We start from the raw sequence: 15,109 nt of genomic DNA on the forward strand, positions 1-15,109 counted from the left end.
CCATATAAAAATATTGTAAACATAGGTAAATATAGCATGAATACTTCAAAAATTGTTAATATGTTACAAATCTATCATTAGGTCAAACGGAGCCACAAGCCTCCCGTTGGCGTGCCCTGTTGCCTTGTCGTCTCCTCGTGCGCCGTCTAGTATCCCTTTGAAGCTCTCACGTCTTATTTTGGTCGAGAAAAGTTTGTGATTTTTTTGTTGCGTTTGGATTCTGTTTGGTATTGGTTTCTTGAAAAGCCAAAAATAGGCACAAAAAAAACAACCGATACTAGACAGTGGGTTAATAGGTTAGTTCCCAAGAGTTATGTAAAATAGCATATAATTACATATAAAGTATCCTAGATTTATAATATAATATCACACAACAATAAGAAGTTATCGATACACTTGATACGTATCAGCATCCTCAAGCTTAATTCCTACTTCTCCTCGAGTACGTAAATGATAGAAATAGAATTTTTGATGCAACATACTACCCAACATGTAGTCTATTTTAGTATGATCTTGAGAAACGATGAACTAATTGATATCAACATAATAATATCGATAAACATAAACGAAATTGTCGTGGTTTTGCCACGACAGATGTCCTCGTGAAAGGACTTAGTGGTGAAGCCATTGCAAGTATGTGGCGACTCAAAGGGGTTTATCGGGAACGAGAGACGAGTTTACCCAGGTTTGGCCCCTCCGATGGAGGTAAAAGCCTATGTCCTTCTTTGTGTGTATTGATGATAAAATCGATTACAAGGGTGCGGTTTGTCCTGACCTAGCTCTCAATTGATTGCAACTTAAGTCTACTAGCCCTAGAGACTCGAATTTATATACAGGTCGAGACCCTTGAATTTACAAGAGTCTAGGTCACATTATGACACGTGACGTGTTATGTCTCTAACTCGCCTTGCTCCCTAATCAAGGAAAACTCCTGGCGACCTTCTCCCTTGTGGGCCATGACCCGCCATCTCCGTGTCTTGGGCCGCTGCGAGCTCTTGTTAGTAAACCGCCTTGTGCCTCCTACTTTGTAGGTCATGGCCCATCTTGAGTATGTACGTTGAGCCACCACCATCCTGATTCGGCCCCTTAGGGCGGGTCATATGGAGGGATAATATCCCCAATATTAGGCCCATATTGAGTTGAATTTATTCACGTCAATAGACTTTTGTTTAACCTTGGCGGCTTATATACAACCCAGGTCTTACCTTTCAAGGAAGAAATGCCGGCTTCAAATATCCCCTGAAGCTCTTGCCCTGGTTTGTCCGTGACGTCACCCGCCCCAGGACTTTAGGGATCTTAATGACATCCTTCCAATGGATCTCTTAGCTTATCTTCTTAGCCCGAAAATCTAGGAGCCATCAGTTCCAGAATTTACTGCGCCTCCTGGGTTGTCGCGCCTACCATTTTCACTTCAGCTCGGTCCTTTAAATACTCACGAGGGCATCTTTTAGTTTTACCTCGCTCCCATCTTCTTCTTCAAGCTCGAGCCCATACCTTTACCGCGCCGCCACATGAGAACTCCCATCATCAATCGATCTAGTCAAGGAATCCTTCGCCATTCAACTTCTCCTGTGAGTCACGGGTCTTCTCTGTCGCCCTCAACAATGTCGGGTAATTCTTTGTTTCCCTAGATCCATCTGTGAATCCACCCTGGTTTAATAGGCTTCGTCGGAATTCATCCGTGTTCATCACCATCACAGATATAATTAGCTCTTTGATGAAAAGTTTCCCAACTGTTTATGTTGTGGTAGATGTAGGGATCCATTTCCTCTAGTTTGTCTGAAATGCGTTGCGGAATTTGGACTTAAATAATGAACTATTGTTGCTTCGTACTGCACTGTCAGCAAGCACCACTGATTTTTTTCCGTTTCATGGAACCATCGGTAGATTCATATTTTTATACCCTCTGGTAGGGGTGAAGTCTAAAAAAACCTTAAATTCATAGGTCTCGTCGGAATTAAACCCTCACTTCCTAATCCCTGAAATTGGTAACCCTATACTTCTCAAACACGGTCAAGGTCAACCTTGAACCTGTTTGGCGTACCGGGAAAATCGACTCCAACCGGGATCAGTGGCTATTCTCGCTGATATCAATGTCCTGCCTATCATATTTATTTTCCTCCATCGTTTAGCCATGAAAACGACCCATAGCCTTGCACGGGTCCTTCAGGTCACTCCCTAGATTGCACGGCACCCGCTCATCTCGTTATCGCGGATGACGTGTCCAGTACATGTACATTAGCCTGCAATTTTTGAGCCGCGCCTCACCGGATCCGTTGAGCAGGATTCTCCCGCTGTTGATATTCCCATGCACGAGCTTGGGCGTCATGTTGTCTTTCCGCAACATTGGAATCCCGTCTTTCTTCACTGCCACGAGGAAGCATCTGAGGCTATGTGTTGGTTGGTTGTTGCAAGTCCATGCCTCGAGTAGTAGAATTGCATGGCGACTTGCATCAGCTGGATGGACAGCGGTTGCCTCTATACCGCATGCTTGCGTGTGAAGATGCAGATACGAGAAACACCACTTTGTACGCAGTCCTGTAGCCGCCATTGCCGAGCATCTCCGCGGACGCGCGCAGCAGTTCCTCCCGGTTTGAGCCGCTTTGGACCGAGATCCTCTTCACTCCTCCTACTCATCCTTAATCCTTAAGAATTAAAAATGATGAGAAGACGCTGATGTCACTCCCCAGCTTCTCCAGTTACTCCTCTGTATCCACAAACATTTTGTCAAACCCTTGGTGTGCGTGAACTCCCCTGCAGCTCACCTCAGCTCCAAGCTCGCTCCGACCGCCCCTTAGATTCCCGCGACTGTCCATCTCTATAAGATGTTGTTGGATGAGCTCCAATCACTCCAGTGCTCGCTCTAGACCGCTAATCCGTGCTAGTGCATGACAGGACGAACGAATGCTTGGCGCTCACGGTGCTGCGTGAATAGGGCGAGCGGGGACAGGAAAAGAGCCCACCCCATCCATTCCTCACGACCTTCATCCCCATGAGACACGCCTCGTCCTCCCCATCGCTCCATGTGGACCCATGTAGTTAGTGAGCGCAAAGAGTGATCCTGGCCGAGATCTTCATTTTCCTATCGTGACAAACTAGTCCAGGCCGGCGTAGGGTCGAGATAGACCGGGATCAATAAATACAGAATGTCAATTTCAGGGATTTAAAGGTTAGGGTTTGATTCCGACGAGTCGTGTGAGTTGAAGGTTTAAAAGAGACTTCACTCCTCTCTTAGAAATCTATTTTCCCCGTACTTAGCAGAAATTAAAGTCACCATCCTCCTTTAAGCCGCCCATATACTCACACCGGCTTGCTTGATAGGATTGTAACTCGCCATCTTGAGAAAACCACCTTTATGCTAGTGCGACTCGAACATTGTAGGCTACCTTTTTTCTCAAGTCCCTTTGCCCTTTCAAGACAAATCCCGTTCACCTAGATAACACGCCAACATGTTCCTGTAGCTATTTTCCTTCCTAAACCTGTCAATATGTGAATGCCCTCCAAATGTGACTGGCTTCCGTATGAAATTTCCGACGTCTTCCTTCAGCAATGCATAACTATAGGGTTTTTTGTCTCCTAAGTAAGTAATCGGATGGCGAGCCACCGTTGGAGAACTACGTCCGTGACCCACCAAAGGAGAAGTTGTGGTCTTCACTGATCACCTTGAACGATCACTACTAGGAAAAGGCCTGCTAGTGGCGCACCTATTTTGGCTACTAATGGCCCACTATAGGTGTGCCGCTAGTATCACGCCATTAGATTTTTTTACTAATGGCGCACCACAGGTGCGCCATTAGTATCTGGTATACTAATGGCGCACCAGGCAGTGCGCCATTAGTATAGCTTATGGTGCGCCATTAGTATGTGGTATACTAATGGCGCACCAAGAAGTGCGCCATTAGTATAGCTCATGGTGCGCCATTAGTATCTGGTATACTAATGGCGCACCAGGGAAGTGCTCCATTAGTATAACTCATGGTGCGCCATTAGTATGCCTCCCAGGGCCATATTTACCCATGTGCTCTAGCTTACTAATGGCGCACTGGTTGACGATGCGCCACTAGTGTGCTTTAAGTGCGCCACTAAAGTGCTGAGTGGTGAGCCACTAGTATGAATATTAGGTATTTATTTGATTTTTCTGATATTTGCACAGATTACAAAACATATTATTGCACAGAATATAGAGAGCACAACATATAAACAACAGATTTATCGAATACAATAGAAGATTAGTCTCCGAATACAATTCATCATATTAGTCTCCGAATTTAAAATACCGAACAAAGTTAGAACATTACAAGTCTCGAGACCGCGAGTAGCGAGTTTGTCTTCACATTACAAGTCGATATCGATCATCTAAACTACCATCACATAGAAGAAAGTTGCGGTCATCACGAGAAAGACATGCCAAATTATCTAAAGCACAACATCATCGACACCAAGCATGTTACTGAAGCCGTGCCTGGACAATCACATTCGTGTCCTTTGCCTGCTACCCCTGTCCTCGTCTTCTTCCACCTGTTGCGGAAAGGTGAGGAACAAATTATGCTCCGGCATGAATTTTTGCTAGTTCAAATTAGCGTACGGCACGATGAAATCACTTTGAAAGAAAAACTAACATTGTGAAACAAATGCATATTTTGGGAGAACCTCTACAATAAAGAAATCATCCAAAGAGCTTTCATAAAGAGAAAAGCATAATTACTGATCCCCCTTAGGCCACTACTACTTTATGTGTTGGACAACAAATCGTACGTGACAACTGACAAGACAGTAAGATGTGTTCGATTTTATCAATGTTTATAGGCGACATGGTGTATTATGAACCAAATTTATAAGAAGTTTCATGCACACATTTCCCACTTTCCACCCTCATAGATACGACCACATAGTGTATACCGACTAGCTAACATTTTTACATCTCCAAACATAAAATAAAAATGGTTAAAAAATATCTATCACTAAACATTGGGAGCAAAAACAAAAGTTGGCTTCCTTGAAGAGAATTGTATGCCAAAAATATAAAAAGAAGTAAAACAGTCATAGGCAGGAATAGTATAACAATAATATATCATGGTTAGTAGGAACCAATGGAACGTACAGAACATCGGTGTGGTAGTATTAATTTGTACAATCCACCTCTATCAAAAGATTACTCAAGGAAATCAGCTTAGTACACGACTGATAGGAGAAAACACGGACCTGTGCAAATGGTCGCATAGAATCCTGTGGATGTACAAACGTGACTCCTGGGCGTGAAGGCATAGCATATTGCTGGGAAGCATGCATGAAAACAGACGACCTGACAGGAGCACCAGCTTGACCAGGACTGTAGGGTGGCATAACACCATCTGGAGGCCTGTAGCCAACTGCATTAGGTGATTGAGCCCGCGACCAGGGCCCAGGCATGTGCTGAGCCATTGGATGAGGGTGTTGTTGTTCAACAGGAACAGGAGACATTTGTGGCGACCCAAGCTGGGGGAACTCAGTGTTGTAGGTAATAGCAGGAGCATACAAAGGTTGAATGGTGTACGCGCCTCCATTAAAACCAAATCCAGGATCAAATCTTTGCATATACCTGAAATGGCCATTCAACAGTGAGGAAACTTGTCATAAAAATTCAGTCAAAAAAGGATATGTATGTCCTTGTAATGAAAATGAGAATATGATTAAAGAGGCGACGGCGACATGAGGAGTGGCAGCTCTTCAGCTAGAAGAGGAGTGGCTCCGGTGCGAGGAGAATTAGGAAGCGAAGGCACCCTCGTGAAGCAGAAGAGACACATGAATGTTTTAGATGGATGCCTAGATGGCTTGGTAAAGCTGGTTCCACACGAGCCAGAAATCCCCATATACATGACATGCGAACATCATCTTCCCGGACACCATACTCCCCCTACAGCCACGACATGGAGGCTCGCTGCTGTGGCGACTGTGAAACTTCACGCTCCTGCTGCAACGATCTGAACCGTAACTCCAGCTTCACTTCTCCCTCACTCTACTCTCTGTAATTCTAGCCCTGATTTGCAATGTGCTGGGCTCAGGTGCCCAATTGCATACTTAATGCCAGGTTCCAGGTGCCCGCCTAGGCCCATCGCCCGCCTAGCGCACTGTCCTTTTTGAACCTTGGAAACCATTGCAGTAAATATGCATAAAAATCCCGACAGGGAGGCAATGGAAAACTTTGTGAGGACTTTTCAGTTTCTTAGGACAAAAGTAAACTGAACTCTGCCTATTTGATCTTAATTTTGCCGCTACCAATCAAACCAAATGAGATGGCAAAATCAACTAGATCTAGTTCCCTGCCCCCAACATCCACATCTTCCATCAACTGTTAGTTTTTTGGTTGCATGGAAGGCACGCACTTTTATTACAACTGCATTTTGACTAAGCACTTATGATCATACTAGACGAATCTTGCCAGCTTAATTTTTTAGAAAAGCACTAAACTTCAAATGGTGAATGTGTTGCAAACATCCAACATGCTGGGACAAGTGCTAAAATACTGTGAGCTGACCTGAAACTCTTTGATGAGATCCATACTCAACATATCCATCATACCAATATGACCTTTTCGCCCACCTACTATCATGTAGCGACCATTTGAGGTGTATTCTAGAGTATAAGGACCAAGTTCTGCATAAAAAAGCTAGTTAGCTCCCTTACGATTTTCATAAATTATAAGGGAAGTTGATACTCAGCATTCATCAATGGGGAAATATAGATATAAGATATATATCTGTCAGAACATACAAGCACTGAAAAACACTCGCCTATCATCATTCAAATAAGTAAAACTGTTTAATGACAAAATTCTGATAGTGTCAATAAATCTATGTACACAATAAGAAGAGTATAAGTCTTACGAAGACAAACCAAATAAGTATCAGGTAATAAAATTCTTGAATTTGGAAATGCTAATTAGCTAACTGTACCACACAAGAACATAAGTATCATCAATGGTGTTTCACATCAACATCTGTATTGTATGTAGTTTTTATTGGTACTGGATCATGTAACAATTGTCGCACAGCTTCAGAGAACACAAAACAATTACATATTTACCAGGTAAGATCATATCAACTGGTTTTCTTGAACTCAAAATGTCAACGCTACTACCAATGTAGCGACCCGACTCAAGACGAGTCAAGCCTCTGTGTTTCTGTGCCATCCCTGGATCAGTATGCTGGCACACACATTACATCAATGTATATATCAAAGTGCAATCACATGTAAATAGCGTAAAACTAATATATACCTTAAATATCTCAGCGGAAGCAGTCAAGGGAGTGGAGTCCCAATAAACACCAACGGCAAGTTGAGTGTAGACCGTAACCCTGAATCGTACTCTTACTCGTCGAAGAAAAATATCTGCAACATAAGACGTTGCAGCCGTGTAGGTCAGCATATTGAATATGCCAGCAAGTCACATAAGAGAGGGGTGAAAACCAATCATCTATAATATATGCATATATGGCAGGTGGGGCTATAAGTTTTTAGCAAAAAGCAAGTTTTCTCCTACAACAAGAGAGGGGCTAAAAGCAAAATATTACTACGTAGTTGGTTGTTAATGAGATGGTTCCACCAACCAGTTCTCATACCCGAGTTATCAATATTACCCTCATCAAATATATATATAATGGTGTTGAGAAATCCAGATAACTTCAGTTCCTTTGGCTCAAGTTGTCCATGACTGTGGACACGGCTAATCGATTAGGTTTGAATACTCTGCAAAGTTTTGCACACGTTCCCCACAAGATTTGATCGCCTCCGTGTATGTCCTCGCACTTCAGGGTGTTTGAAGACCGGATGATCAAAACATGGTATTTCAACGGGTCCCTCTGAATCCCTGTCAGTGCCCATCCATTCCTACCGTTCTTCTACATCGGCTAGCACCGCCTGTCTGGACTTGCCGCGTTGTTCAACCAAGCCAGGGCCCATAATGACTTGTGGCTGTGCAGGTAAGCCTTGGGTCTTGAAAATATCCGTCCGTCACTTTGAGCCTGGATGAAGCTTTCCGCAGGATGTCATAGCCGTCTCCAGCATCCCGGGTCATCCACTGGTTTCTCTAGGGAGCCGATCAACCGTCCTTCACCCAGAGTTGCATTGCATCATGAGGTCTTGAAAAGTCTTGACTTAACCGGTCTTGCTTATTAAACTATTCTCGCATCACTCGTGATAAACTCTCAACCAGAATCCCGTCTACTCAAGCATAGCAATATGAAATTTGTCGTGCCGGGCCAAGTAACGGGGTTGTTGGGTGCCTACCACATGATACTACAATATGTAACCATAATTTCCAAGTACCTAGTCAGCATGCAATTGGGCATAGGATGGTAGAACTACGGTGCATAAAACATAGGTGATACATGATCAAATGACTTGCCTGGCGATGTTGACGAAGAAGAATTTCTCGAGAAATAACTTGATAGACTACTCGTCACTCTCCGATGAAATCTATATAACAACCATATCATTCACATAAGCACTCATACTAGCAGTCAAAGCAAAAGAGGGATTGAATATGAATCCGAAGGAAACTTCAAATAAGACTAGGGAGTCTTCTACTACATCAAACACTAAATATTTTTTGACCAACGGAAAATAATAACAGGGAACTAAGATATAAATTTAACTAAGAATAAATAAAGTATTTTTTCACAAAACTATTTGAAAGTATTTCCAAACGGGATTTGAAACAGTGGAGAAACCAATTGCAAGTTATTAGAGAAGTAGAATTGATTTCATGATAACATATAAAAATCAAAATCAAAACTTGTTGCAAACCTACTGTTAACTAACAGAAACAAAATATAATCTTTCCGAAATATAAAAGAAAAATAATTTAAAAACAACTAAAGAAAGAAAATTAGGCACAATCCTAAAAGAGGTGAGACAGAAATTGTTTCACAAGAAACAATGATCTAAAATACTCAAACAATTCTGAAATTTTTACCACTGATAAATAAGATCACTAGTGATAGTATCAAGAAGAATTAATTTAAAAGCTATTTTTAAACTCCTGGAATAAGCAAAACAAGGTTTAAACTAAATCTGATCTAATTCAAAATTGAAAATTTCAACCATAGACAAATTATATGTTTTTAAAAACTACAGAACAATTGTGATCTACTGGAAAAAGAATCAGCCTCATTGGTTCTCTAGATCAAAAGTTATGATCGAACCAAGATTGGAACTTTCTCTGTTTTAGAATTTAAACAGAAAAAAGAAAAAAACTGATTTGTGAACAAGGGGTCCACGTGGCATGCTCTGGTTGGCTAAGGTGGTGTGTGCTGCGGTGTTAACTAGCAAACGGCCGATATTTAGATAAAACCCCTCGGCTAAAAAGTAAGTGAAGTAAAACTCAGTTCGGTTTTTAACTAAAAACCGAAGGGGTACCTAGTTTCTAATCTATACCGTGTATTACAGATCGGACGGCTAAGGCAGAGATGGGGTTAGCTCACCATGGGGAGGGTCTGCAGGGGCTTCTCCAGCGAGGCAGAGAAGTGGCGGTGGTCCGGGGGCGTCGCTCCGGCGAAGTTTCGACGTGGGGAAGGGCACCAGTCGACGGCGGCGGTTCTCCTCCGTCGGATAGCGGGGACGGCGAGGCTTCTCGTGTGTGGGGATGAGCTCGGGGAGCTTCGAGGGTTCCTGTACCGGCCGAACTCCGGCGAGTGGAGGGCGGAGGCGTAGGGCGGCGAAGGGGCGACCTGAGGAGAAAAATGGGGCGCGGCGGATGTGGGGAGGCCGCTGGTGGTCTCAGGTGGTGCGGGGGGGAGGCGAGGGGTGGTCGAGGCGGTGCGGGGGCGTTCCCTGGAGCTCGGCTCCGGCGAGGCTGCAGGGGCAAGGGCGGGGGAAGGGGAAGGGGGTGCGGTGGGGAGGGGGAAGCTTTATAGGGGGAGATGAGGGCTCGAGATGGAAGGAGATCGCAGGATCCGAGGGGTCCGGTAGTGGCCGGCGATGGTACGGAAGGGGATCGGCTGGGTAGGAAAGAGATGACCGAGGGAGGGAGGAGATCTCGCGAGAGGTGGGATCTGTCGGTGGGGCGAGAGAGAAACAGATCGGGTGGCCGATCCGATCGGTTTCGGATTTGGCGAGGGAACGGACTTGGGCTAGACCTTCCTAACGGGCCCGTGGCGATTTCCTAATAAAGGAAAATTTTCCTTTCAATTAAAAATAGGAAGGTAAAAGGAAGATTTAGGCGATCAAAACAATTCCAAATATGGGCATATTATATACCAAAATTATCAGCAGAAAATATAGAATTTGATTAACATTTTTCCATGGCCAAAATGAAAACTTTAGAAAAAATTATTTTCACAAAATTGCCTAAAAGATTTATTTTCTTTTGCAAAAAAATTCAAATGTCCCTCTAAGTTTTATGGTTCAAATAACCTTCAAAAAGGCCCCTGCTTTGGAGGGTCATGTTCCTCCTCTCATATTTTTAATATATGACTCCAGTTAAGCTTTGAAATAGCAATAAGACCAAATATGAAAATAAAATACATATGGAAAATCTTTTATTAGTTTTCAAATCCACCCTTCAAAAATCTTTATGGTAGAAGAAGTCATGTTATCTTCTCTCTTTGATTTTTTTTAATAGATGAAATTGAGTTTACAGAAAAAGGGGAAGTCATTTTATTCCCTCTCATTCAAAAGTTTTTAAAAGTTTCAATCACTCTAGCAAACAAACAAACAATCTAATAATTATTCTAACATTCCAAAATATGGGATGTTACAAACCTACCACACTTAAAATGAATCTCGTCCTCGAGATTCGAAGGGGCTAGAAAGAAAGGTTAGGGTTTGGGGGTCTTCTAACAAATCCAACTTCCGGCAAAGTGGGATGCTACCACACGTCAAATGAGAGATACTGGTCCCTTAAGATTTTAACAACCCTCTGGGTTTTGGCAACTGACATCGCACAGTCTTCATATTAAATCCTTTGGTGATGCTCTCTCGTTATATTCATAACGTTTTCCATCAAAATCGAGTGCTCTTCCGTTGATATAAGCTTCTTCCATTACTGGGGCTTCTTAACTGACAGTCTCACGGTCAATTCTAAATAACCTATCGATGATTCTCATGGTGGTCTACCATTTGTGGCTATCCTGCAGAGAGAGGGGTCTTGTCTTCATCCTCACCGTAAAATTTCCTACGCGTGTCAACAAGTGCCATGTACATGGGCTTTCATCATACCATTCTAAGGCTTAAACAAAAGCTTCAAAGAATGTCGTCTCTCACTATGGGTAAGTCTCTCAGATTTACCATTCCGAATAGGAAGAGAATGATAATAGTAAGTCGTCATGGTGTCCAAGCCATGTCGCACTGAAATCATTACCTTGTATAAGGCTTAGTGAATCTCGTATTCTAACACTTGGGCATCCTCAAAAGCGTTGCAGAATTTCTCTTGTACAGGAACGAAGTTCGGATAATCCATTGGTTCTGCAAGTTGAACAAAACATCTATCATATCTTCACAACTCTCTGGCTTTCATATGTTCCTAAGAAAATGTTTGCTGATCCATCATAGCTTCTTCCATAAATCATATTCATTTCATAATGAATACTTTATTACATCCTTGCTTTCTTTAAAATTCCAACTCAAAAGTAATTTATTACAAATGCTGCCATCCACATTTTTCGGTATGGTCGAGCATTTCTGCCAACATTATTCATTCATCTCTCTTGGAGGTACTTTAGTTCCACTGGAACTTTCCGAGGTGCTCCTTGAAATCATCCATCTTTCGCTTCATCATGGTGGTCATGAGCTTCATCTCCATCATCTCCGCACGTACCTCACTCAGGTAATCCTGGGTATGACGGAGTCTTGCTTCAAGTATTTCTCCAATCTAACGTATGGCTTCCATGGCAGCTTCACGAACAGCATCAAAGAAGGTTGCTCGTGGTACACGTGAAATGGAAAAGTATTGCCCCATAGTCTTTGGACAAACTCCTTTCACAAGGTGGAGGTGTACGTCCACGTACCAAAGTTCCACTCCATTTTCCACAAATGGGTAGCCTTTGTAGACTGCATCTCCTTCAAGATGAATGTGCTTCATCATGTCGTTCAGGATTTTCGGGTAATCATGATAACTGGTCAGGGTCATGATCGTTTCTGGGCCCTTGAGGAATGACTCGTAGAGAGTTGTCATCTGCAGGTGTCAGTAAATAGGTACTCAGAGGAATGTATGTGTCTCCTTGGTAATCATGGTACATTCCTACTCAGTGGATCCTGTGGGTTTACCCATTACTACCACACTAAAAATGGATTATACTCATGCCTGCATAGACCATATTTTTCTTTTATCCTCATAAATGTTCAGAGATATTTGCTCATAGAGAAACAACGCATACAGTTTCAACATAGGCAATCATGAGACAATAAATTCCATTTATTCATGATGTTATTACAATCTCAGGGACTTCTGTTACAAATTTTTTCACTCCATGATCTCATGAAAAACAAGAGTTCTTCAGATTACACTAATTGCCGCGGTCAAAACTTAACTACTCCCTCTTAGCTTTCTTCCTTTGTGGACAATCGCTAGCAAAATGTCCTACTTCCTTGCAACGAAAGCAAATGAGTTCTGACAAGTCTCGAGGCATCTTAGTGTTTGCTTTTTCTCCTTGGGTTTCCGGCTTCCTTCCTGAGCACATGTATTTGTGGTGGCCAAATTCCATACACTTGTAACATCTAACATGACTCAGTTCTATGTCTGCAGAGATTTGGCTCTTTCGAGGGTACTTTTTCTTCTTTCCGGACTCCTTTATTTTGGCCAGTTCTTCTATTTCAAGTGGATCAAACTCCACTTTTTCCGTCGGGAAGTTTCCCAGATACTCTTGGCTTCCCTTCGTGCAATCCTGTGAATAATGTCCTTTTTCTCCACATGAGTAGCATGTATTGGAGAAAAATTTGGTCAGACGGTTTTCATCAGGGTCTTCTATATTTTCAATCATCACAGGTTCTTCTAGTATCATGCTCACTGTTATTCAGCTATTTATATGTGTTTGCGGCAACAAATTCAGATACATTCTACACCAAATCCACACTACCGCACCTTTTCAGCCTACCCAGCAGCTTTGGCAGATATTCCGATTACCTTCTCTTTTCCAACGAGCTGCCCTTTCAATTTCTTATCACGCAGAGCCAGCAACGAAATCGCATTGAAACAAAAAATGCCAATACACGCTTTTCAATCAGCAGAAATAGCAAAGCAACCAGCGCTGGACTCAACGAGTACACTTGTAGGTCCTGGAGCATCTTCATCTTGAGGGTGATCTTTTCTCTTCTAACGTGTTGTCTGAACCCACAATTGAGGACATCGAGTAAAAAATTGTACTGACAACTTTTCATTCAGACAGCTAAAAGAGACGCTTGAGAGTAAAATTTCAGTAGAAGTATTACCCTCTCAGCAAGGCTGTGGCTGTCGGTGGCCTGGCCTCTCCTGGCCCGGACGTGGACGTAGTCCCTGAGCGGCTCGTCCGCCGCCGGCTGCTTGGACTTGGAGCCCTTGCCCTTGTCCTGCTTCCGGCCCCTCTCCCCGCCGGCTGACCCGTCGCTGGCCGTGGCCGCCTCCTCCTCCACCTTGGGCCTCACCGTCTCGTCCTCAATTTTTCATTTCTTCGAGTCCGGCCCCATCGCCTCCCCCATCTGCAAACCAAATTCCGGCGTCACCTCAGGTAGAACCTTAACCAACCAACAAGCTAATGCAAGGCAGAATTTTCTCAACAACCGAAAGAAAAAAAGTCCATGGAAACGGAGCACACCTTGGCGAAGGTGGTCGCGGCCTCCTTGCCCATGGCGGCGCCCGCGGCGGGCGCCTTCCGCTTCTTGGCATTCGCGTCGTACGCCCACGCCGGGTCAGAGACGGAGGAGCCCTCCCGGGACGCAGCGGCGAGCTCCCCACCGCCCCCCTCCGCGGGCCCGAACTGGCCGCCGTTTCTGAAGCCGTGCATCCCGGCCGCCCGGTCCCCGAACATGGCGCCGCAGAGCGTCTCGAAGAAGCCGGCGTTGAGGCTCGGCATGCCGAAGTCGAGCCCCGTGGTGCCCGCGAGCAGGCCGGAGACGTAGTCACCGTCCATCTCCCTGGTCGGTCGACCGATGGAGGAGCAGAGGAGAAGATGAGGACGAGAGGAACTGGTCGACCTGCGTGACCGGATCGTCGGCCTGTTGCTGCTGCTGTGCGGCCGGCTGGTGGTCGTCGGCGAGGTCGGGCGAGGAGGAGACCCTGCGCGCCGAGGAGTTGGCCGAGGAGGAGGAGGAGAGGAGCATGGAGACCCTGGCGGCGGTGGTGGTTCAGGCCGGGGGAGGGAGGATGAGGACGAGAGAGGGCTTGCTAGGTTTGGGGTCGTGGGTGGCAGGGAGATATTTTTTTTGCAAAACTACTAATGGCGCACCACCAGCTGGTGCGCCATTACTAACGAGGGTTACTAATGGCGCACCAGCTGGTGGTGCGCCATTAGTAGTTTTGCAAAAAAAAGTATAGTAGTGGCGCACCACCAACAGATGCGCCATTAGTAACCTTGGTTACTAATGGCACACCAGCTCTGGTGCGCCATTAGTAGTTTTGCCAAAAAAAAAATTATAGTAGTGGCGCACCACCAACAGATGCGCCATTAGTAACCGTGGTTACTAATGGCGCACTAGCTGGTGGTGCGCCATTAGTAGTTTTGCAAAAAAAATAAAAAAAATATATATATATATATAGTAGTGGCGCATCGAGTGTGTGGTGCGCCATTAGTGTCCATCACACTAATGGCACACCTGCACATGGTGCGCCATTACTATATAGTAGTGGCGCACTAATTGTCTGGTGCGCCATTAGTGTCTATATCATCTATAGCCCTTTTCCTAGTAGTGGATGTTTTTCTCCCCCGTGGATCAAAACTCTTTTGAGACGCCCTGCACTTCTACAATCTTCACCCTCAAGACCTGGCCCCCTATTCAATCAGCAATTTATGCCAATTTCAAGTTTTCTGCGAAGCATACTAGGAAATAGAGCCCATTGTTCCTTTGTTTAGGGAATTCTTCTACTTGAACCGCCAGACCGAATGTGCCGATGGTCCCAGCTTAGAACTTGGTGGAGTCACAATTCAAAGGCGGCGAGAAT

The 15,109-nt window shown here is 44.3% G+C and overlaps 1 long non-coding RNA gene and 1 pseudogene across 1 annotated transcript; both read right to left on the reverse strand.

Moving 5' to 3' along the window:
• Window positions 1–5,440: 5,440 nt before the first annotated feature.
• Window positions 5,441–7,109, reverse strand: LOC123395894. The gene is made up of 3 exons (XR_006609851.1): window positions 7,063–7,109; window positions 6,515–6,633; window positions 5,441–5,578 (listed from the first exon to the last, which is right to left on the reverse strand). It is a non-coding gene; the product is annotated as an uncharacterized LOC123395894 (long non-coding RNA).
• Window positions 7,110–13,125: 6,016 nt separating this feature from the next.
• LOC123396292 lies at window positions 13,126–14,081 on the reverse strand (annotated as a pseudogene).
• Between the last annotated feature and the right edge of the window lie 1,028 nt (window positions 14,082–15,109).

This window comes from Hordeum vulgare, chromosome 5H (assembly GCF_904849725.1).
Source record: "Hordeum vulgare subsp. vulgare chromosome 5H, MorexV3_pseudomolecules_assembly, whole genome shotgun sequence".
NCBI lineage: Eukaryota > Viridiplantae > Streptophyta > Magnoliopsida > Poales > Poaceae > Hordeum > Hordeum vulgare.